Consider the following 24481-nt stretch of genomic DNA (forward strand, 5'->3'; position numbering starts at 1 on the left):
TCTGCATCTCAATTCCTCAGCTTTTTCATCAAGGACCTTCCTATATAAGTGTAGAAGACCCTCTCAAGTCACTCGCACCAAGGAATTGCTGTCCTGGTCATTTTCTGTCACTTTTCTAGCTGTTCCTTGGAACAGGGTGAACTCAGCCTATCCTATTCTGTCATTTTCCCAGAAGTCTCCTAATTATGCATTTTTTACTAAAACACTTTTATACTGTTTGTCTTCTTTGTAATGATACCTCAGGCACGCCCTTTCATCACGCTAAGCCTCAGATTCCTCATGTTTTTGTACATGAGGTACAACAGTAAATGAGGTAAATATTTATAAAGGACTTACACACAGTACCTGGGATTTGATGAGTTTTCCAAAATGATAGTGAACATTATTTTACATATTATATTTGACCATTAGCTCTTTGAGAGCAAATATCATGCTTTATTCATTTTCTATTTCTGGTCATAGTGTTTGGTGCTCCACGAATATTTGTTGAATTCTTCCAAATAGAAGCTAGGTTGCTACACTTGCTCCTATATCTTATGCTATTTTTATGCCTCTTTAAGACCTTTAAATAAAATGTACTTTATAAAATACAAACACATTATGACTATAATAATAATAATATCCATCGAATGTTCAAAGCTTCATCCTCAAAATTAACACTAACATAACATTTGGTATCTCTACACATCTTCTGTAGTGCATTTAACGCAGAAGATAACGTCAGATTTTTAAAAATCTTATCATGAAAATATTATCTGAAGAACAGTTAATGCTTAATGTTGTTCAACCAGTACATCTTCCATCGTGGCTGCTCATATTTTTAATTCTGAAGTCTTACCTTTTCTCTCTAGCCAGCTTAACTTCCAATTCATCAAATAATACCATTTATAGTTACTTGGTATGTTTCAGTTAATCAGTGTTCAAGAAAATTAGTAGAAAACTAAGTTTGAAACTGTTTTATGTGATTGGATGTCCCTAGCTAAAGCCAAAGGGCAAAATATCACAATATTTTTAATCAACAGATTGAGATGCTATCCAAGGTATATATCACAGGGGTTCTGAGTAATGGAGACTTCTCCCAGAACATAAGTTCGCAAGCGTATCTGGAAAAACCTGACTAAGACATTAACTGTTACATCCCTACTGAAGATTTCACTGGACTTGCTGTTATAGACTGGGAATACTGGAGACCAGCGGTCCTGGAACTGGAATACAAGAGATGTTTACAGTCAGAAATCAAGAAGCTTGTTTCTGAAATACAGGAAGAATGTATCAACTACTGACAATGAATAGTTAGCCAAGCAGCCTTTGAAGAAAATGCAAGAGCTTGCATGAAGAAAACAACTGGGAAATAGGAGCTGATCCAAGTGTCTTTGAGGGTTTTTATTTATATCCTGAGTGCCTCAATTATAATGTTTATGCCCCAAACTATACTGGGTCATGACTGGCTAAGCAAGTTTTGAGAAACAATGAGCTCTCTTGGCTCTGGAATAGCAGTGCTGCTCTCTATTTTTCTACTGGTGTCAGAAAATCCTTTGGGTAAGTGAAAACGTTTTGCTTTTCTCACAATTCTGGGAGTTGAGTCTATGAGGATATTTACCATAAAAGGCCATAATTATGCTCTACCTGTATTTATCTATACAAGGCTAGGATACAGAGATGAACCTTCATTTTTGTCTTTCTAAGTTAAGAACCTCTTTGCCTGAAGGTGGGAGGTTTTCTGCCTATCCCAAAAGAGATGTTTCTTTGTTAGGAATGATCTTTGAAAAATTCCTAATTAATTGTCTGTTAGATAGGGAAATCCTTCTTCTTTGGATTAGGCATCCACATAGACTCTTCATTTATCCAATCTCAGTTCTGATTATTTTATTATATTCCTTTAAAGTAGCAGGAGGAAAGGGGTTAAAGTGTGAAATCAGCAGCTTCCATACTTCCTGGTCTATAACTTTGATTGTGAGCCTGATGATAATTTTGAGAGGTTTTTTTAAATGGTTAAGAGTAAGCTGGTTCCAAAGTCAGAGAGGATGTTGTGAAATGAATTTGTTTGCATTTGTTCATGCATGTGGAAGTGGATATGGAGACATTCCTGCTTCTAGCCTCACAATCTCAAATATTAGGAGAAGAAAATAAAAATGTCTTCTTTTTTAAATTTACTTTTTTTAGAAAAGTTGTAAGTTTAATGAAAAATCATGCCCGAAATATAGAGTACCCACATCACCCCTTACACACTCAGTTTTCCCTACTGTTAAATTTTGAATTAGTGTGTTTCTTTTGTTACAATTGATGAAATAATGTTATTACTATTATACTCTTAACTATAGTCCATAGTTGATATTAATCTTCACTGTTTGTGAACATCAGGTTGCATAGTATCATTGTTTTCTAAAAAAATTTTATTGCAGTAACATATACACAAACTAAAATATACTCTTTTCATTACACTCAAATGATTCAGTGCTTTTAATTACATTGACTATGTTGTGCTACACTCACCATCATCCATTACCAAAACTTTTCCATTATCCCAAACAGAAACTCTGAACCAAATAAGCATTATATCCCCATTTCCTACACTCTACCCACAGCCACTAGTAACCTGGATTCTAGTTGAAGACTATGAAATTGATTATTCTAAATACTTCATGTCAGTGAGAGAATACAAATATGTCCTTTCGTATCTGGCTTATTGCACTCAACAGCCTGTCTCCAAGGTTCATCCATGTTCTCACATGTAGTAAAAAGTTATTACTTTTATTGCTTAATAATATTCCATTGCATGTATATACTACATTTAATTTACCCATTCATCTGTTGATGTACAATTGGGTTGCTTCCATCTTTTGGCAATTGTGAATAATGCCACCATGAACATCAGTGTTCAAATATTTGTTTGAATTCCATCTTTCAATTCTGATGAGCATATCCCTAGAAGTGGGATTGCCAGGTCATATAGTAATTCTATAATTAACTTCCTAAGAGACCACCAAACTGTTTTCCACAGCAGCAGCACCATTTTAACTTTGCACTAACAATGAACTACTGTTCCTATTTCTCCATGTCCTTATATCAAATGTTATTTTCAGTTTTAGAAATAATGGCCATTCTAGTGGGTATGAAATGGTATATAATTTTTTTTATCATTTTCCTAATGCCAACTGATACTGAATTTTCATGTGCTTATTGACTATTTGTATGTCTTCTTTGGAGAAATCTCTTTACTAGTCTTTTGTCCTTTTTAAAATTGAGTTCTTTTTCTTTTTCTTGTTGAATATAAAGCCTTTCTTTATATTTTCTGGATATTAAACCCTTATCATATATATGGTTTCCAAAATATTTTCTTTTATTGTGTAGGTCACCTTTCCCTTTCATGAAAATCCTTTGATGCACAAAACTTTTTAATTCTGATGAAGTCCCAATTATATATTTTTTACTTCATTGTTCACACTTCTGATTTAAATCCGAGAAACCTTGGCCTTAGAAAAAGACCTGAAAATGCTTCCCTGTTTTCTTCTAGGATTTCTGTGGTTTTGATTCTTATATGTATGTCTTTGAGGCATTTTGATCAATACTGAAAGAACTAGAAAAGTAAGAGCAAACTAAATGCAAACCAAGCAGAAGGAAGGATAGAACAAAGAGTACAGCATTCGTAATGAAATGAATGAAATAGAAAAAAAAGAAAATCAATGAAACCAAAAGTTTGTTCTTTAAAAAGATCAATAGAATCAACAAACTATTAGCTAGACTGACAAAGAAAAAAGAGAGATGATACAGATACCAAAAATCAGAAGTGAAAAGGGGGACATTGCTACTAACCGTGCTGAAATAGAAAGGACTATAAAAAGATACTGTGAACAACTGTTTGCCAATGAATTAGACAAACCAGATGAAATGGACAAAGTCTTAGAAATATAAAAAACACCTACATTGATTCACGATGAAGTAGAAGACCTCAACAAACCAAATACTAATGAAAAGAGTGAATCAGTCATCAAGAACCTCCCAACAAAGAAAAGCACAGACTTCACAGGGAAGTCTAGCAAACATTCCAAGAAGACTTGATGCCAATTATGCTCAATCTCTTCCAAACACTGAACACTAGCGAACACTCCCTATTCATTCTACAAGGCCAAAATTACCCTCATGACAAAACCAAAAGAAGATTTCATAAGAAAAGAAAACTACCCACCAATATCTCTTATGATTATAGAATGCAAAAGTCCTAAACAAATCGCAAACAAACCAAAACAAACTGCATATTAAAAGGATTGTTCATCATAATCAAGTGGGATTTATCTGCTTCCTTGGTGGAGCAGATGAGCTGTGCCCCAATCATGTTATACTAAATTCAACCTCTAATCCCTGGAGTATTGTTTTATATCCAAATTAATGATGACCTCTACTCTCTTCATATACTAAGATCTAGTTAGTCCCATAGGAGAAAGTGCTGTCTTGGGAGCTGCAGGCATTTTTATTTGGGAAGACTTGAATTTAATTTCATTGGTGGAAAGTCAGTACCTTGAAGATATATTTAAGGATTTTCTGTTTTCCTATGGAGTTCACTCCAGTCAAAGCTCTCACGGTCAGCATGGTAAACCAGCTTTAGATTAAAGGCCCAGATTAGTGCCTGGAACATAGAAGGGGCTCAATAAATATTAACTCTTATTAAGATAATAATCATAATACTGACATTTGTTGAAAATTTCCTACATGCTAAGATTGTACTAAGTGCTTTTTCAAGGGAAGGTGGTTTGCTGACTTACTGTTTGTACTAAAATTATGAGGTGGAAACAACCAACTGTTTATAGTTTAGGAAATAAAGGTAGGATAAAAGCTACTTTGGCTGGTTAGCAGTGGACCTGCCATTAACCACAGGTAGTTTAACTCAGAAGCCTATGTATTTATAACCATCATATATAATAAGTTATATCCTATTCTGTGAAGAAGAAATAGATTGTAACTAAATCTCCATATTGAACTTATTCTCCTCTCTGGAGGAATCAGCTGAAAATTAATAGCATTTATAAAAAGGTTTATGTATGTAACTTGCAGCTTCTCCAAGTTAAGATGTTATTTATTCCAAGAAATCTCACTAGGTTTTTCTAAACCAAAATAATCACTTTTTCCTAGGTATTTCCATAAGTCATCTGTTTCTATCTCTATGGTGTCCTTTGTATTATAATAATTGTATCCTCAAAAATTTTTCTTAAATTCTTGAAAGCTAATAATCTGGTATCTGTTTTAGAATTTCATAAGCTCCAGTTGTTGTTACCAAGATATAGTTCATGCAACTATTTATGACAGTATAAAGTTCAGGGTCTCCTATATCCCCACATAAAATTTGGTAGAAAGTGACAATAAATTAGGTAAAACATGAGAGGATTAATTCCTGGTTTTCCACCTGTGATGTTTCCATGCTCCCCACATGGCTCACCAGAAGAGCTTTATCAGGAAACTGAGTGTACAAACATAGTGGCTTCTGTTTAGAACACATAACAGGAACCACAAACAAATGACTAGACATCGTTTCAGGATTTCCTGAAGGAATTGTATATAGAAATAGAACCTGGAGCAGTTAATGTTTAAGCATAATTAACAGAAAAATCCATAAAGATACAGATTGATATTTTGACAATCAATGTGTGGCATATGATGATTCAGGAACTCACACAATCATTAAACACACCACACACCTGAAAGGTGGCCACAGGACAGCAGATAAAAATGCATCTTGGGCATAGTTTCTAATTGTGGGTTCCTAATTGGTTTCCTTCCCTCTCCCTTTCACACCCATTAAGTGGGAGCTAAAGGGAGAAAAAGGGTACATATTGCAAGAGAGGGAGATCTCCTGTTGAGTGTGGGGTTGTCTTGTAGAGTTCTAGCTCTTTTTTTTTTAATCAAGATCCCTTTATTATAGCCCTCAGGAGACTAGGAATTTGCTAACTGGGACCTTGAAAGCAACACTATTATATTATTATAATTTTTAAATTGTAGAATTAAGATCTAATATTTAGAAAAATTAATATTGTGCCAAAGTAATGTTAGTATTACGCTTTTTCATTTCTCCCAGTAAACCTAAATACCATAAATTTATGATTGCCTTTGGTCTTAAGGCAAATCTTAAGAACTTGTCAATTTCTAAATTTTACTGAACATTCTTCTATCAACTTGATACTTTGTTCCTCTCATCTGGCTCAGTAGCCATTAATTTTCACTTTTAGTATCATTTTAATTGTACAAGCTTAGAATAGGACACTTCCTTCTCTGTGTCTGGGAAATAATTGGGACGACTTACTGTTTTTTGTTATACTAAGATATTCAGAGACGTAATATTCTGCACTGAAATTTATTGCTATATAAAACCACTTACAATTTCCTCGTCAAGACACATTAGTAAAGGCTGTATTTCGAATGTACTGTCTGTTGTACTGTTTGTGTACATCTCAGTGTAAAAGGGCATTTTCTGATATTAAATTGTGTACATTCTTACAATCTATATTCTCCCCTAGAGTTAAGAAATCTTCCCCATTCCATTTTTTTACACTTTCAATCTTCAATTTTAATAAATTACACTTATATTAACATTACAGATTTTAACTCACAATTAAAAATAATGAAGAAATATCTCATAAAAGAGCCTGTTAATTACTAAAAGAGTCCTCAAACGAACATCAGTAAGATCCATGGGGTTAAAAGATGAAGAAAGTAACATATTCAAAATTGGAGATATGTCAGATTTGAATTTACAGAGTAGTTTTCCATTTAATTTATAATATGTTGAAAAGATTTTAGTAAAACTTAATTTCTTTATCCTCAAACTAAAAACAAATGTAGGATAACCCCCTGACTGTAATGTGGGCAGGTCGTTTGCTTTCCAGTACATATGAGAAACTGTGGTAGGCAATGTACGAGGCTGAAGGGAAAGGTGAAACGCCAATTATTTGATCATTAATAAATGAGCTGATGATCATCTGACTACCAAAGAGCAGGCACAGTATGAAATTGAGAATTTATCTCAAAATATGAATAAAGGCACTAATTAATTTCAATTTGCATTATTCATCAGACAATATTACATACTTGATTGGTTTACAATGAATGTGAGAATCAACGCTTTAGTAATGGACATTATACAGGAGTCAACACATTCTCTTGGAGTAAAGGATAACTGGTTCTCATACGACTGCAACAAAAATATCTACAGAACACTTATAAAATACTTTAAAAAGCCTCACATAAATTTCCTAGTTGAACTTTTACAAAACGTTCAGTCAATCTGCATTCAAGTGTGGATTTTGGCACAATATCTAGTTGCATGGCGATTTTATCTTTTAAAAACGATTTAGAAAATAAAATGGTATTTTAAAAATTACATAGCAAAAATTAAGTCTACAATAGTAGTTGTTGGACAAAATACAATTAACTCAAAAACACTTTCAATATAATGTTAATGTGATAACATAAAAAATTACCATATAATCTGATAGAGGAAAATTGAGGCAGCCATTCATATTATGTTCAAGAAGGCAGATAATCATTTCATAATAAGAACGGATACAGAAGTATCGAATGTTCTTTTTTCAAAATAAGACTTAGAGAATTAGCCTTAATTCAGGCAGCTAAAGTACATAACCAAGATAGCAATTCCAGGTCAAAGTTGTTTTGTAACTTTCCCTCTACCCCACCCTTACCCACATACCACAAAGCATCCATACTGACTTATGTCTGCTTTGCTCTCATGTTACTGATTATGAATTATGTTAAACAAACAAACAAAAAAGGGAGTTCATACTCCACCTGTAGAGAATCACTAAGAAAAAGGTTCAAAGTAAATTTCCTGAAGTTCAGAAAGCTTTATTCTGCAAATTTTTCAGTTCTAGGGTGTGCTACCACTAAAAAGAAATTTTAAAATGTTACCCCACTAAATTAGACTAAGCATGACAAATAAGTGCACTTGAAAACAAGGCAAAATTTAAATAAATTTGCAAATAAAAATATTAAAATCAAAACACTTCTTTGAACAGGTATTTTGATATCCTTATGAACAATGAATCTTACCTCAGACCTAAATTTTAAAAAAATACTGCAAATGCAGTATTATTCTCTGCATTCTAACCTTTTCATTATAGCAGACTCAAACATTTGAAATAAGCAGGATTAAAACTATTTTATTTGTCCTCCTTAATTTAAGGTATGCAATGTTTGGATATTTCTTCATTAGAAAACTATCTTGAAACTTTTTAATGCTAGTCAATAAACTTTCAATAGTACAGACTTTTTCCTTTTTTTCTTAAATGTTTTTAAATTCATAAGCTCTCAGTTTATTAACTTTGAGTCTTGAAGTACTAGCTTAAAAGGATTAAATTTCAGCAGTTGCCTATAATCCAGCAAAAGATTTTACAACATGAAGCATAACTATAAATATAGCCATTGTTTTAAATGAATTACACTGAAACCTCAAACAGATTTAAGGAACGCCACATGGTACTTTAAGTGATACACTGCTGGTGGTAGAAATGTTATTACAGATACAGATACAGATATTTTTCAAAATTTACAAACTAAACGGTTTATATTTCCATTTTAGTTCTTGACCCAAATATACTATTTACAGATATGATGCCCCTTGTGAATGGAATTTTTGAAGCTTTTGCTCATAAACTAGTTTGTAATTGTTAGAAATACTATTATTACTATCCCAAGTGTGGTTTCTACTTTAGCGCTGGTATGCTTTAATAACATTCTATAGTTATGTATGCCTTGATAATGTGACATTCTTAACTTGAGACTTACTCAAAAAGATTGATCAGCTGGGATAAGTTTCTGGCCAAATGTGAATAAAAGGACACTTCCTGCTCCCCAATCACAGGCCAAAGAGTGACCTGCATTTTTTCGGATAAAATACATTTTAATAGCAACATAAAATTATTCCATGATTTGCAACAGTGCGGGGAGGAAGTTACTCATTTAAAGGCAAATTCTCATGATAGTTTTCCTTATGTGTCTCTTCTAGGCAGCTTACTCTCCCATTATAAGTTTTGTCAAAAGATGTGGTTTATGGAGGGAAGCAAATATGTAGTGCTGATGATTTCCATGACTTCGTCAAATTAGTAATTTATCGGCGTTAGGGACTGGGATCAATAAATGAAAGAAACTGGTCACTAGGGTAATGATAATACTTCAGAAAATGTTAAACAAAAATGACAAGCATTTCTCACAAGGCAGTCTTTGAATAATCAGAATAAGCAATCTGAAGAATTTGTTGTTGAAAACAATTATACATTATGCTCATCCAACTGAAGATTACTGCCTTAAAACAAGTTAAGAAAAAAAAAAGAAAAAAAAAACCAAGTTAAGAAAAATCTTTTGTTTGCAGTTCATCTGTACCTTATACAAGTGTCGCTCATACAGCATCGTGTTGTTATAAATGTGCTGCTGCCTCAGCAGCCAAAGCTACCAGGAGGAATGTTTATGTTCGCAGAATAAATAGAGCAGTCTCTTCGAGTAAATCAGTTATATCACTCCAATCCGGGAGGTCATCCACTCCAGACCTGGGCATAACCCCTCTCCAGTTAGGGCGCAGCGGGCTGAAGGTGCCACCGGGGATTCTAGATTGAGCTAAGGGTGAGGTGTCCAGAGGGCTCAGCTGCTGTCACACAGCCTTTCATAGCCTGCTAATTAGCAGAGAAGGACTGCAGCCTTCCCCTGGGAGCCAACCTTCTGTATAAGTCTTCTTCCGTAATAGCTAGTCGCTCCCTGTCAATGCTGTCAACCACAAGAATGATGAACTCCGTGTCTGAGTGATGGGTGTTCCACGAGGACCACAGGGGCTCCTGGCCACCAATAGCCCACATCGGGAAATGAGTGTTCCTCACCACAGTGTCTTCAACATCGCTGTCTACAGTTGGAGAAGTATGAACCACTTCTTGAAGAACTGATAATGAAAGGTGGGCTCCCCTGCATTACCCAGCCCCACTATGGTTACTTTGTGTTCCTGGTTGCAGTCGCGAGGAGAGCCCTCACCGCGAGACGCACAGGCCGCGGAGCCTCCCGCAGTGGGTGCCGCGGGGACCCAGGGGCCGCCTAGTGCCGGACGGGAAGGTCCCGCGCCAGCCGCGAGAGCCCTTTGTTCCGGCGCGCTGAGCCCAGCGCCCATCCGTAGCCGCCACTCGGCCGGAGCCCACCTACACCCCCCACCCCTCCCCGGCTCTTCGCTCTGCCCATCCCCCCCACCGCCCCCGCGCAGCCCTGCGGGCTCCCAGCGCCCTTATTACCTGTTAACATGCATTCGTTTATATTGCTTGCCAATAAACGTTTGGAGGTTGACTGTCTAAGCTCTTCCACCAAGACCTCAGTGATGGAGATCCTCTACGTGTCTACTTAGGCACCCTAAGATGATGGACAGCCCCCGCCATCAGATCAAAGTTCCACGCAGCAGGATGGAACAAAGAAGGAAAGGAATAAAGCAAATGAAGTACGAAAATTGTATTTTAAAGAAGGTCCCAGAAACTGTCACGTGATGCTTTAGTTTACATTCTTTGACAGAAATTGATCACTTGATTCCATCTAACTGCAAGGAAGCCTGGTAAATGTAATCTTTATCCCTGGCAGCCATTGGCCAGATAAAAATATAAGGGAAAAATAAGAATGATTAAAGCAATGAAGCACAATAACGCTATTTTAGGAAGTTCCAAGAAGCTGTCACATGATGCTTTAGTTTAAATCCTTTGGCAGAAATTGGTCACTTGATACCATCTAGCTGTAAGGAAGATTGGTAAATGTGGTCTTTATTCCTGGCACCCAGTTGGCCAGACAAAAAGCTATTACTATTAAAGAAGGGAAAAAGATAGTGGGGAAAAATGAACAATCTCTGCCACTGCCATATCCTGCAGAATGGACATTTTTTCTCATTTCCATTTCACCCGTACTCACTGAAACTTCCTGCTGTGTAAGTAATTTACTCAGTTTTTAATTTGAACAACTATGTTTTCATTTTTAAAAATCAGTTTTAAAAATCTGCATTAATCTGTTTTGTTTGCTCATTTTTATTATTCCATTTTTCATGTTTTAATTATTTTACACAGATATTTAATATTATGTACTCAATATTTATAATTCTTCAATCATTTGGAGATTCTGATTCCATTGTTTCTTGTTTTAACTGGCACAGTCAATTTAACTTATCTCCAAGGGTGTTTGGCAAACTTTACAAGTTCATATTTAACTGATTATAGTATGTGGGAATCCCATGTACCAAAGTGGATTGCTTTTTAAAAAATTATAACAGATTTATTGAAATATAATTACATCACACAATTCACCAATTTAAAATGCTTGAGTCAATGGTTTTTAGTGTATTCCTAGGGTTATGTGAATCATCGCAATAAATTTTCAAACATTTTCATCACTCAACAAGAAACAACAGATCCATTATAAAACTCTGCCCATTTTTCTCCATCTGCCCACCCCTAGCCAACCACTGACTTTCTATCAGTTTGCCTATACTTGATATTTCATATAAATGGAGTCATATATAGTCTTATGGGACAGGCTTCTGCACTTAGCACAATATTTTCAAGGTTCATCCATGGTGTAGCATGTTTTAATACTTCATTTCTATTTATTGCTGAATAAAAATTTATTGTATGGATATAGTACTTTTATTTAGCCAGTCATCAGCGATGGAAATTTGGTTGTTTCCTATTTTAGCTATTATGAATACTGTTTCTATGTGCATTTGTGTAGAGTTTTTTTGTGTAGACATTTATTTTCATTTCTATTGGTTACTCATCCAAAAATAAGTAACCAAATCATATAGTAATTTTTTGTTGAACTATTTGAAAAACTGTCACATTGTTTTGTAAACCAAAATTCTGGCTGCAGAATTTTGCATTCCCCTCAGCAGTATATGAGTGGTCTGATTTCTCACCAATACTTGTTGTTATTTGTTTTTTATCATAGCCATTCTAGTAGATATGAGGTGGCCTCTCATTGTGGCTTTAATTTGATGACTAATAATGTTGGACATCTTTTCATTTGTTTTTTTTTTTTTTTGACATTTGCTTATCTTCTTTGAGGAAATGTCTATTCAGATCCTTTACCTATTTTTAAATCTGCTTTATGTCTTTTTATTTTTGAGTTGTAAGTGTTCTTTATATATACTGAAGCCCCTTATCATATATATGATGTGCAATTTTTTTTCCTATTCTGTGGGTTGATTTTGCAAGTTCTTAATTATATCCTTTGAGGCACAGAAGATTTTAGTTTGCTGACATTCAGTTTATCTAATTTTTCTTCTGCTGTTTGTGCTTTTGCTGTCCTCTAAAGAGGATTTGCATTCACTTCACCTAACAGTCAGAAGATGCAGCTGTTATGGTTTCCTCTGTAAGCACCTGCAGGCCTTCACTTAGCTCCTCCGGGACACAACTCGGGGTTCTGGCATACTGGGTATGAGGATGGAGGAGTATTGATACAGATATTAATTCAGCTCTGACAGCATGCAGCTGGCCCTAGGCTTTTAATGGCAGTGATGATTTTGTTATATGCCTTCAGGAAATTTGCATTTGTCATTGGCATTTCTTTGCTAAGTGAACTCACACTCCCTAGTTCAGTTTGAGGTACTTTTATCAGCAGAAATCTAACATGACATTATATATGTTTTGCCTAAAATCTAATTTTTTTTTTGGCTCAGAGGTCTTTTAGAATAATTAGTCATCATGCTACCAGAGGCCAAAGTAAGAGAAATATTCTCTTCTCTACATAGTTCAGTTGTACAAATGTTTATTGAATATTTACTCTTGTGTCTGTGTTCAAGGTACCAATTGGTGCAATATTCTGAGAGCATTCAGGGAGTCTTGCAGAAATATGTTGATGGAAGAAAATACTTCAATTATAAATTTAATACATTTTTCAGTTAACATGTGCATGATTTAAAACTTAGGCCTACATTTCAAAAGTGCAAATAAATGGCTCTTTGTATGTCTGCTGAAGTTAAAAGAATTTTTTGGTTTGTAAGAAATAGATGAAAGGAAAAATCATTCTTCAATCAATTCATAAATAAAAGAAGAAAAAGATATTCTGACAATTTTCTTCAGGCTCACAATTTTAAGGAAAGTTCTGATTGTGTGTTAATGCATATATAATAATTTAATGTACTGTTTTTTTGTTTTTAAAGTATTTCATTCTTAGCCTTGTGTTCACTCTTAGTCATTTGAAGTTTTACTTTATAGGTGAAGTAACCCATGTACAAAATATTAAATACATCCTGGTACATATTCCTTAAATCAAACAATCCCTGAAAATTCAGTCTTACCACCTGATTTTGATTATTTTTATAGTTTTTTCCAGTCTGCTCCTGCGAAACTTGCAAAAGTTTCTACATTTAATGGCAAAACTAGTGTCCTCACAGATCAAACATCATAGTGGATCTTTTCATCTTTTTGGAATAATGATTGTTTTGGTTTGCTAAAGGTGTCAAAACGCAATGTACCAGAAATGGAATTGCTTTTAAAAAGGAAATTTATCGGAGTTCCAGGCCAAGAGGGCGGTTTAACAATATGCGCATTTTAGTTCCTCCTCCAGAACAACTACTAAATAACAAGAAACAGTACAGAACAGCTCCTGGGGCCATGTCAGTGACCGGACACACAGTGTACCCCAGTCTGGACCAGCTGGACTGGCTGCGAGCCCCCCTAGAACCATGAGTTCCCCAAGCTGCAGCAGCCGGTGCCCCTCCCCCACAGGCTGCTTCCCAAAGGGGAAAGGAAAGAGACTTTACCAGTAGCAGGGGCTGAGCCCAACCAAACGCCAATTGTGGAATTAATTAACAAATTCTGACTACTAACAATAGGCCCACAACTCAGGTGAACCTGGTCAAAGTGGAGTCACTCATTTTTTGCCCCAGCACCAAGTGGGCAGGGCTGACAAAAAGAGAAAAACAAAAGGAAACAGAGGTTTTGGTGGCTGTGTTTCAACAAAGGCTTGACTGCAGGCTGCAACTGCCCCAGGCATAGGCAGAAACAAACTCGTTTGAAGGCTTGTCTGGAGCCTATGCCTTCCCCAGGGAAGGGGTGAAGCCCAACTCAGGTGGAATCCCTCCCTCAAGGAATTCAGACACCAGGGCTTGGTAATTGAAGCCATTAAAACCAGCCTACAATCTCTCCTCTGTCTCCACCACATCCTAGCAGAGACAGACTGCCAAAGTTAAAGATACTGCATCATCTTGTGCTGGTGGGACCTGCAGGCAGACAAGCACCACATACTGGGCAGGATAAGAAAAACAGAGCCCAGAGACTTCACAGGAAAGTCTTTCAACCTTCTGGGCCTCACCCTCAGGGAAAACCGACACAGGTAACTCTTTCCTCCTGACAGGAGGCCAGTTTGGTCTGGGAAAATCCGGCTGTGGTCTATAATACCTAAGTAGACACTCCTAAGTGTGTGTGTGGGGGGAAGGCATCATACAAGCAGGGCAAGAAACAAGAAAATAGGAACTGAAAAATTCTCCTCTGTTAAACAAAACCTAAGCTAGAGGTCCAGATAAAGCTGAACTGAATGTCAAAGAACAGATAGACAACAAATTCATCCAGCAAGAAAACCCTAGGTAAAAGAAGTGAAAGTAATCTCCAGGATAAACTAATTAAGGTAATTAAATGCCTAGATGCCAGAAAAAAAATAAGTCACATTAGGAAAATTGAAGATATGGCCCAGTCAAAGGAACAAACCAACAATTCAAATGAGATACAGGAGCTAAAACAATTAATTCAGAATATACAAACAGACATGGAAAACCTCATCAAGAACCAAATCACTGAATTGAGGGAGGATATAAAAAAGGCAAGGAATGAACAAAAAGAAGAAATCGAAAGTCTGAAAAAAACAAATCACAGAACTTATGGGAATGAAAGGCGTGATAGAGGAGATGAAAAAAACAATGGAAACCTACAATGGTAGATTTCGAGAGGCAGAACATAGGTTTAGTGAACTGGAGGACGGAACATCTGAAATTCAACAAGAGAAAGAAAATATAGGGAAAAAATATGAACAGGGACTCAGGGAACTGAATGACAATATGAAGCGTGTGAATATACGTGTTGTGGGTGTCCCAGAAGGAGAAGAGAAGGAAAAAGGAGGAGAAAAACTAATGGAGGAAATTATCACTGAAATTTCTCAACTCTTATGAAAGACTTAAAATTACAGATCCAAGAAGTGCAGTGTACCCCAAAGAGATCCAAACAGACATACTCCAAGACATTTACTAATCAGAATGTCAGAGGTCAAAGAGAAAGAGAGAATCTTGAAAGCAGCAAGAGAAAAGCAATCCATCACATACAAGGGAAGCCTAATAAGACTATGTGTAGATCTCTCAGCAGAAACCATGACCACGGAGGCAAGAAGACAGTGGGATGAAATATTTAAATTATTAAAAGAGAAAAACTGCCAACCAAGAATTCTATATCCGGCAAAATTGTCCTTCAAAAATGAGGGAGAAATTAAAACATTTTCAGACAAAAAATCACTGAGAGAATTTGTGACCAAGAGACCAGCTCTGCAAGGAATACTAAAGGGAGCACTAGAGTCAGAACCGAAAAGACAGAAGAGAGAGGTATGGAGAAGAGTGTAGAAAGGAAGACCATGAGTAAAGGTAAAAAGAATGAAAATTAGATATGACATATAAAATCCAGAAGGCAAAATAGCAGAAGAAAGTACTACCCATGCAGTAATAACACTGAATGTTAATGGATTAAACTCTCCAATCAAAAGACATAGTCTGGCAGAATGGATTAAAAAACAGGACCCATCTATATGCTGTCTCTACTCAAAGGACATGAGGGCAAGGACACAAATGGACATTTACACACCAATGTTTATAGCAGCATTATTAACAATTACCAAGAGAGGGAAACAGCCAAAATGTCCATCAACAGACAGGTGGCTAAACAAACTGTAGCATAAACATACAATGGAATATTATGCAGCTGTAAGACAAAATAAAGTTATGAAGTTTGTAACAACATGGATGGACCTTAAGGACATCATGCTGAGTGAGATTAGCCAAAAACAAAAGGACAAATACTGTATGGTCTCACTGATATGATATGAACTGACATTAGTGGATAAACTTGGAATATTTTGTTGGTAACAGAGACCATCAGGAGATAGAAATAGGGTAAGATATTGGGTAATAGGAGCTGAAGGGATACAGATTGTGCAACAGGACTGAATATAAAAACTCAGAAATGGAAAGCACAATACTACCTAACTGTAATACAATTATGTTAAAACACTGAATGAAGCTGAATGTGAGAATGATAGAGGGAGGAGAGCTGGGGGCATAAATGAAATCAGAAACAAAGATAGACGATAAAGATTGAGATGGTGTGGTCTGGGGGTACCTGGAGTGTGTAATGATAGTGACTAAATGTACAAATTTAAAGAATGTTTTTGCATGAGGAGGAACGGAGGAGTGTCATTACTGCAGGGTGGTGAAGGGAGATGGTGATTAATATTTTAAAATTTCAGCTTGCGTGTGAGACTAGAGCAAAAAATGTTTTTTTGGTACAGGGTTTGTGTTTTGGCTGGTGCATCTCCTAATGTAACTTATGTGGATAGTTGGTAGAACAACATGGGTACATGGAATCCTGGGTGGGACATGGGATTTTGTTGGTTTGTCTGGAGTGATGCCCCGGTGAATCCCAGAATAATTTGATCAGTGAGTGGAAGGGTGTTTGCGTAGTCCCCTTTGGGGAGTGGTGAAAATGGGGGAGAATTCAACCTCCCTGAGTTGAATTCTTGATGTTCTTGCAAGCAGTCTGGACGGCCAGGGCTGTAGGCTGAGCCCCCAGTCTTGGGGTTTGTTCATGTGGGATTTGACCCCACAGAGGATAGGTCAAGCCTGCTTGAGGTTGGGCCTGGGAGTCATTCCCAAGAGAGCCTCTTTTGTTGCTCAGATGTGACCTCTTTCTCCAGCCAACACAGCAGGCAGACTCACCGCCCTCCCCCTGTCTATGTGGGACATGACTCCCAGGGGTGTGGACCTTCCTGGCAACGTGGGACAGAAATCCTAGAATGAGCAGAGACTCAGCATCAAGGGATTGAGAAAAATCCTAGAATGAGCTGAGGCTCAGCATCAAGGGATTGAGAGATCCTTCTTGACCAAAAGGGGGAAGAGTGAAAGGAGACAAAGTGTCAATGGATGGGGGATTCCGGGCAGAGACGAGAGGTTGTCCTGGAGGTTGTTCTTGAGCATTAAGTAGATATCACCTTGTTATTCAAGATGTAATGAAGAGGCTGGAGGGAGCTGCCTGAAGGTGTAGAGCTGTATTCCAGTAGCCATGTTTCTTGAGGATGATTGTGGAAACCTTGTGTTTGATGCTCCTTTTATCTACCTTGTCAACAGACAAGTAGAACATATGGAATAAAATTAAATAATGGGGGGAACAAATGTTATAATAAATTTAGTTTGAAATGCTAGTGGTCAATGAGGGGGAGGGGTAAGGGGTATGGTATGTATAATTTTTTTCTGTTTTTTCATTTTATTTCTTTTTCTGCTGTCTTTTTATTTCTTTTTCTGAATTGATGCAAATGTTCTATGGAATGATCATGATGATGAATGTGCAACTATGTGATGATATTGTGAATTACTGATTATATATGTAGAACGGAATGATTATATATTAAGAATGTGTTTCTTTGTTGTCATATTTTTTTAATTTAAAATTCATAAAATTTTAAAAAGTAAAAAAAAAGGAAATTTATCAATTACCAGTTTACAGTTCAGAGGCCATGAAAATGTCCAAATTAAGGCATCAGCAAGATATTACCTTCACTCAAGAGAGGCCAATGTCTGTCATATGGGAAGGCACAGGGCTGGCCTCTGCTGGTCTTTGTTCCAAGTTCTGTTGCTTCCAGCTTCTGATGCCAGCACTTTCCTATCTAAGCATCTGTGGGCCTTCAACTAGCTATTCTTGGACACAACTCTGGGTCCTGAATTGCTTACCATCTCATGGGAAGGCATATGGGGATGTCTGCTGGGCTCTGCCTGTGTCTAGGCATCTGCTCTCTCTGTCGGCACTACAAGCATCTCCATCCAAACATCCGTGTCTCTGTCCGCTTTGAAGCAACTGTTCTCCAAGCATTTGCATCTGAGTTTCTCCAAAGTGTTTCATCTTTTAAAGGACTCTAGTAAACTAATCAAGACCCGCCTTGAATGGGTGGAGTCACAACTCCATTTAAACAAAATGGCACACCCACAATTGGTGTGTCATATCTCCACGAAAGTAATCTAACCAAAAGATACCCACAGCTGGGTGTGTCACATCTACATGGAAACAATCCAATCAAAGTTCCCCACCCTAAACAATAGGTCTGGTCCCATAGGATTGGATTAGGATTAGAAATATTAGACATAATAGTTTCAAACTGGCACAATGACCGAATGGACTCATAAAATGCAAACAAGCAATTTACAGCAGAAATGCTTCTTACAATCTTCTTTTTATGGAAGAGGCTACTGAAACCAAAGGGATTAAGGAATTTCTATTTTCAGATTCTCAAAGTCCGTTGTAAGAATAATTCAGATATCTAGAATACTGGTCTATTTTTTTTTTCTCAGTATGTCTAAATCTGTAAACAACTAAACAGACAATGCACAATTGGATAAAAATGCTAAATGAAATAAATTCAAATGGATTTAAGCTAATAAACAATGGGGAAAATAATCTTATGCAAAGTTTAATGAAGAGGAGACTCATGATAACACATTTTTAAGCATATGGCAGAGAGGAGATTCACATTGTTCCAAATAATATGGAATTATTTTACTTCACTTTAACTATAAAAATGATGAACAAAAACAAGCTTATCTTCCATACCAATTATCTTGTATCAGGCCTGTGTGTTACAGGCACATAGGACCCATTACTATTTTCCAGTCTATATGTTGTCCCCAAATCAACATAAACTTGTAGAACTATTTAAGCTCTGTATCTAAGTTTTGTGAGTGTCTTGTGTGTCTCATACCGAGAGGAGGAAGAGGGCAGCTCTAAATTGGGATACACTAAGTAATGTAGAACCATTTTTCATTAAAGGAGTCATAAGATCCTTTCAAATGTTATTGTTATTGTTTTTTCCTTATCTTGGGAGGCCAAATTAACCTTCTCCTACATCAGTGCTCTGATTTTAATTCAAGTAACTTTGAATAAGGAAATGAGAAATTCTCATGATCTAGTAACTTATTTACCTAATGGATTAACAAATGGAACATTCATTATTAAAATAAATGTGGGATAACTAGACAATTAAGTTGAGTGCTGTATCAAGCACCTACTTTTGTCCCCTTAAATATAGAAAATTCTAGTCAATATGATATACAATTTTCTTAAAGTAGAAACCATCATCTAAAGATATCACATCAACTGTCTTTGTGCTTCTATTTTTCCCTAAATAAAATGTGGATGTTATTAACCAGTGGTTTTAGTTGATTCCCCCATTCAGTAAGATAATAATATATCACTGACCTACTACAGAAAAATTTGCCTCCTTTACTATAAAAAGATTACAACTTGTGGGTCAAGTGAACTGTTTCATTGCTTTCCATATTAAAGAGCAAAGTGTCAGTTTTTAGGGGTTTATTTTGTGGAGTCAAAGTTTTGGTTTATACCCCTTAATGGTTTCAGTTTCAAAAGAGACTTTGGGCAAACAACAACAGCTTAGCAGAACCATCTCTGATTGCCTTCTCTAGAGGCCATGTGAAACAGCTACAGAAAAAAGTTAGGACAACATTAGGCTACATTTAGCTTATTAAACAATGCTGGTACACCGTAAGTGTTGGGTTGCATGTTCAAAAATGATGGAAGATTTGTACTGACTCTGGAATTAGCTTGTTTTAAAAAATGGAGAAAGACAACTCTAGAATATGGTAAAAGCTATAGTTTTGCTGTACACAAATAGGCCAGCATCTCATGAATAATTTGGAATACTTGGTTAAGTTTTCCAGTTCTAATGATGTATTCCAGAAATAATAGAAATAATATATGAAGAGGTCTTGAAAATGCTTCCTCAATGGTTGCTGTTCTCCACTCTGAATGTCCATTATACTCAGCTGGGAAAGCTTGTAGAAAACGATATCTAGGCTCTGTTTCTGGCATGACACTGTGAGGAGCTCTGTGGGCCAGCTACCCAGTAGAATCAATGAAAGCTATTTTTAAAAACCAACCATTTAGGTCTCTAGAAATTTCTCCAAAAGCACGTGAAGAAATATCTACTCAAGAAAATGTACTAAAACTCAGAGAGAACAGCAAAAGTCACTTGCATTTGAAATAAGATGCACTCACTCACTGCCCCTACCAGCTCAATGAGATAAAAATTTGATTCCAGACTGAAGCAGCCAAGAATAGAGGGCTTCCTCTTTCTTCAGGTCCTTGTCAGAGTGATGTCATCATGGGAGGGACAGGATGTCAGAATGTCTCATCCTCTCCCTGATACTTCTTTCTGAAGCAAAGTTCTGGGTGTATGCATCTGATCCCTAGGGCACTCTGTTTCCACACAAACTCAACTCATGGTATAGAGGCCCTATCTTGGGTTCAGTGCTTCTGAGAATACTAGGACCCCAATTGCCCTTGTCCTCGCTGATAAGGTGACTGTGATAGAGGTAAGCCAAGAAGACAAGAGATTCCTGTCCCCCTCCATTAAGCACAAATATCTTAAAATGTGTCTACAACTCAGAGAGAAGCACACATTTATCCCTATCCCTAACTCCAGATCTCTGGCACAAAGGTATTGTCTAGGAGGTGGGGATGGGTTAAAAACAGGTTATAAAATAGATTCCTAATTTCTTCTCAAAAGAACTGACTTAAATTTTAATAGAAAGAAGAGTAATTTAAACAAGAGTACTGTCAAAAATAGTGGAGATTGCAGTGAAAGACAATTGGGAGGAAACTGGAGGACTCATTGGAGATTATGAAATCTGAAGATGTGATGTCTTGCCTAATTTTGATATTATGATACTGTGGACCTCATTAAATGAGTTGAGAAGTGTTCACTCTTCTGTTTTGGGAACAGTTTGTGAAGCATTGCTATTAATTCTTTAACTGATGGCAGAACTCACTAGTGAAACCATCTGGGACTAGGCTTTAGTGGATAGATTTTTTTTCATTACTAATTCAATACTTCCCTTGTTATAGTTTTCTTCAAATTTTCTATTTCTCTTTGAGTTAGTTTGGGAAGTTTACATTTTCTAGAAATTTGCCCAGTTCATCTACGTTATCTAATATAATGTCATACAATTGTTCATAGCATTCCTCTAAAGTCCTTTTATATCTGTAAGGTCCATAGTAATGTCTCCTCTTTCACTGATGATTCTAGTAACCTGAGTCTTCTCTCTTTCTTTCTTGGCTTATCTAGCTATAGATTTTTTGTTTTGTTTTATGGCCTTCTTATCCCTTGAGGCAACATTTCTGGACTTTGGCTCAGGAGCTGGAGTAGTGACAGTGGCATGCTGCTTTCTGAATGACAATTGTGTTTTAGTGGCTGAGTTCTCAGTGGTGGTGGGGCAGTAGCCTCATGTCTTCCTAAATTCTTTCTTCTGTTGCACAACCATTGCCTTAGGAGCTGGGACAAAGACATCAGGATTCCAGCATTCTCACTGTATCTAACTCAAGGTAAAGCCTCCATTCCATGAGTGGGAGTTAAAAAGAAAAAGGAAGCCTCCACCTTAAAACTGCATTCACCCAGAACTTAGTTTCAGCAGTAGGTAGTGGGACTCAAGATAAGAATTGCTGATGTTCTTCTCTTCCTGGGGAGAACACCCTCCAACTAAAAACTAGAGGAAGAGGGAACCCTTGTTCTTGGTTATCTGGAGTGGCATCTCTTCCCTTCTGAAATGGAAGTGGGAGGGAAGAGCAGTCTTGTTACAAATACCTCAGACTCTTGCTTTCTTTTCCATTTTTTGTAGATTATCTTGAATGGATATTTCCTCCTTGCTGCCCACACTCAGGACTATTCGTAGAGCCTTTAAATAATTGGTTTTACAAAAATCTTGACCACTTTCACTGAGGAGCAGGTCCTCTGTGTTCCTCACGCTGTCATGCTGGAGGACAGTGCAGTTGCTTTGGAAAACAGTCTGTCATTTCCTCATAAGATTAACCAAGGCATTAGCATATGACCACAAATTCCTCTCTTAGTTATATACCCAACAGAGATGAAAACATATGTCACACAAAATTTACACATGAGTGTTCATAGCAGCATTATTTAGTTCGAATGTAGAAGCAATACAAATGATTCTCAAGTGATGAATTGATAAGGAAAATGTGCTATATCAATAAAATGGAATATTTAACCACAAAAATAAAGTACTGATGTGTGCTGCAAAGTGGGAAAACCTTGAAAACATTAAGCTAAAAAAATTTGTCATAAAAGACCACATAATTTATGATTCTATAAATGCACAGGGCATTGAAGCTATTTTGTATGATACCATATCAGTAGATACATGACATTATACATATGTCAAACCCATACAACTGTACACACAAATAGTGAACCCTAATGCGAACTATGGGCTTTAGTTACTAAAAATGTATTGATATTGGTCATCAATTGTAACAAATACATCACATAATGTTAATAATAGGGAAACTATTCTGAGTATGGTGTGGAGAGGTATATAGAACCTTGTACTTTCTTTGCAATTTTTCAATAAATCTAAAATTTCACTAAATATAATGTTTAATATTCCATTTATATTAAATGCTCAATATAGGTATATAATAGAGTAAAAGTAGATTAGTGGTTGCTTAGTTCTTGGGAGGATGGGGGTATAGACAGTTACTGTTAAAAGGTATACAGTTTCTTTATAATGTGAAGAAAATGTTCCAAGATTGACTGTGATGATGTTTGCATATATCTGTAAATATATTTTAAAACATTGAATTGGCACTTTAAATGAATGAATTACATGACATGTGAATTATATCACAATAAGGGGGCTAAAACAAACAAACAAAATAACCCTTACCTATAAAAATTCTGATTTAATGGATCTGGAGTGAGTCAATAGCACTGACATTTGATTGTTTGTTTTAAATTCCCCAGTTAATTTTATAGTTAAAGAAAGTACTGCTCTACCTTCTCACTTTACTGAATAATTTAACTTACTGGCTATGCTACAGCATAATCCATAGAGCTTTAAACAGACCATAATCAGATCACTGGAGAGTGTAGAAGCATAGTGAACAATTATGCTTTCAGGAGTTCTTAATGCACCCTTAAAGTTTGATCTACAACCTTTTATTCAGAAGGAGGTCCTAGCATAACATTAGCAGGATCACATAGCAGGAGCCTGTGAGAGGTACGGACTGTCAGGCTCCTATAACTCTGCTGAACCAGAATCTGCATTTTGACAATAGCCAGGTAATCTGTTAGCAGTTGAAAGTTTCAGAAGTTCTAGTATAGGAATTACTCTAATACATATAGAGCAGTGTTTCTCCCTATCAGAACAGGAGGATTGAAGATTCTACCACTTCTTCCAAGAAAGCGAGATCTCTGTATTTGTCACTGCTGCCATCTGAGAGATAAAGGGAATGTTTGTTGCTTTTTTATCTCATTTTGGGACTACTGTCCCAACTCCCTCATCTCTCTTAAAGCAATATACACTCTCAGCCTATCATTGAGAAGGCAGTGCTAAAATGGCCACAGCAAAAGTTTATGGTGAGTAACATTCCAGGTCCACAGGGTGGTGCTGCAAATTCTGTCAATTTAACACATGTATTACCTTGATTTTGAACTCTGTCTGTCTTGATACCTTGGTTGGCTGGGTCTGCTATTCTCGAGGAAAGTATGTCCTGTTGTGAATGAAGTTCAAGTACAATTACAGAATACAACTGTGTAATAGCTTTTACAGGGTTAAATAGTGTCCCTCAAAAATTCATGTCTACCTGGAACCAGAATATGACCTTATTAAGAAATGGGGTCTTTACAAATGTAATTAGTTCAGATGAGATCTTACTCAATTAGGGTGAGCCCTAAACCAATGACTGGCCCTTATGTGAAGAGGGAAATTTGGAAACAGAGACACAGGAGCACAGGGAAGATGTTCCTGCAGAGATGAGACAGAGACTGGAGTTATGCTGCCACAAGCCGAGAAACTCCAGGGGCTACCAGAAGCTGGAGGAAGCAAGAAAGGATCTACCTCTAGAGGCTTCAGAGGAGGTATGTCCCTGCCAGAACCTTGATTTCAGACTTCTACTCTCCAGAACTGTGAGAGAGTAACTTTCTGTTGTTTTAAAATGTGCAGTTTGTGGTGATTTGTTACAGTGGCCAGGAAACAAATACATCCCTTTTCTTAAAGTCACCTAACATTAGAATTGACTGAGATTTCTCCTACCTCAATTTTACATCGGGGATTCCAAACAATTTTCCTGTCATAGACACCTCTAGAATATAGTGAAGGCTATAGTCACTCTTCTTAGATAAATACGTAATTTAA

General features: G+C 36.6%; 2 pseudogenes; one reads left to right on the forward strand and one right to left on the reverse strand.

Annotated features, from left to right (window-relative positions):
- The first annotated feature begins 742 nt into the window (after positions 1 to 742).
- LOC143681592 (hyaluronidase-4-like) lies at positions 743 to 4608 on the forward strand (annotated as a pseudogene).
- A 4902-nt stretch (positions 4609 to 9510) lies between these two features.
- Positions 9511 to 10153, reverse strand: LOC143681597 (ADP-ribosylation factor-like protein 5B pseudogene; annotated as a pseudogene).
- Positions 10154 to 24481: the final 14328 nt, after the last annotated feature.

This window comes from Tamandua tetradactyla, chromosome 1 (genome assembly GCF_023851605.1).
Source record: "Tamandua tetradactyla isolate mTamTet1 chromosome 1, mTamTet1.pri, whole genome shotgun sequence".
Classification (NCBI taxonomy): domain Eukaryota; kingdom Metazoa; phylum Chordata; class Mammalia; order Pilosa; family Myrmecophagidae; genus Tamandua; species Tamandua tetradactyla.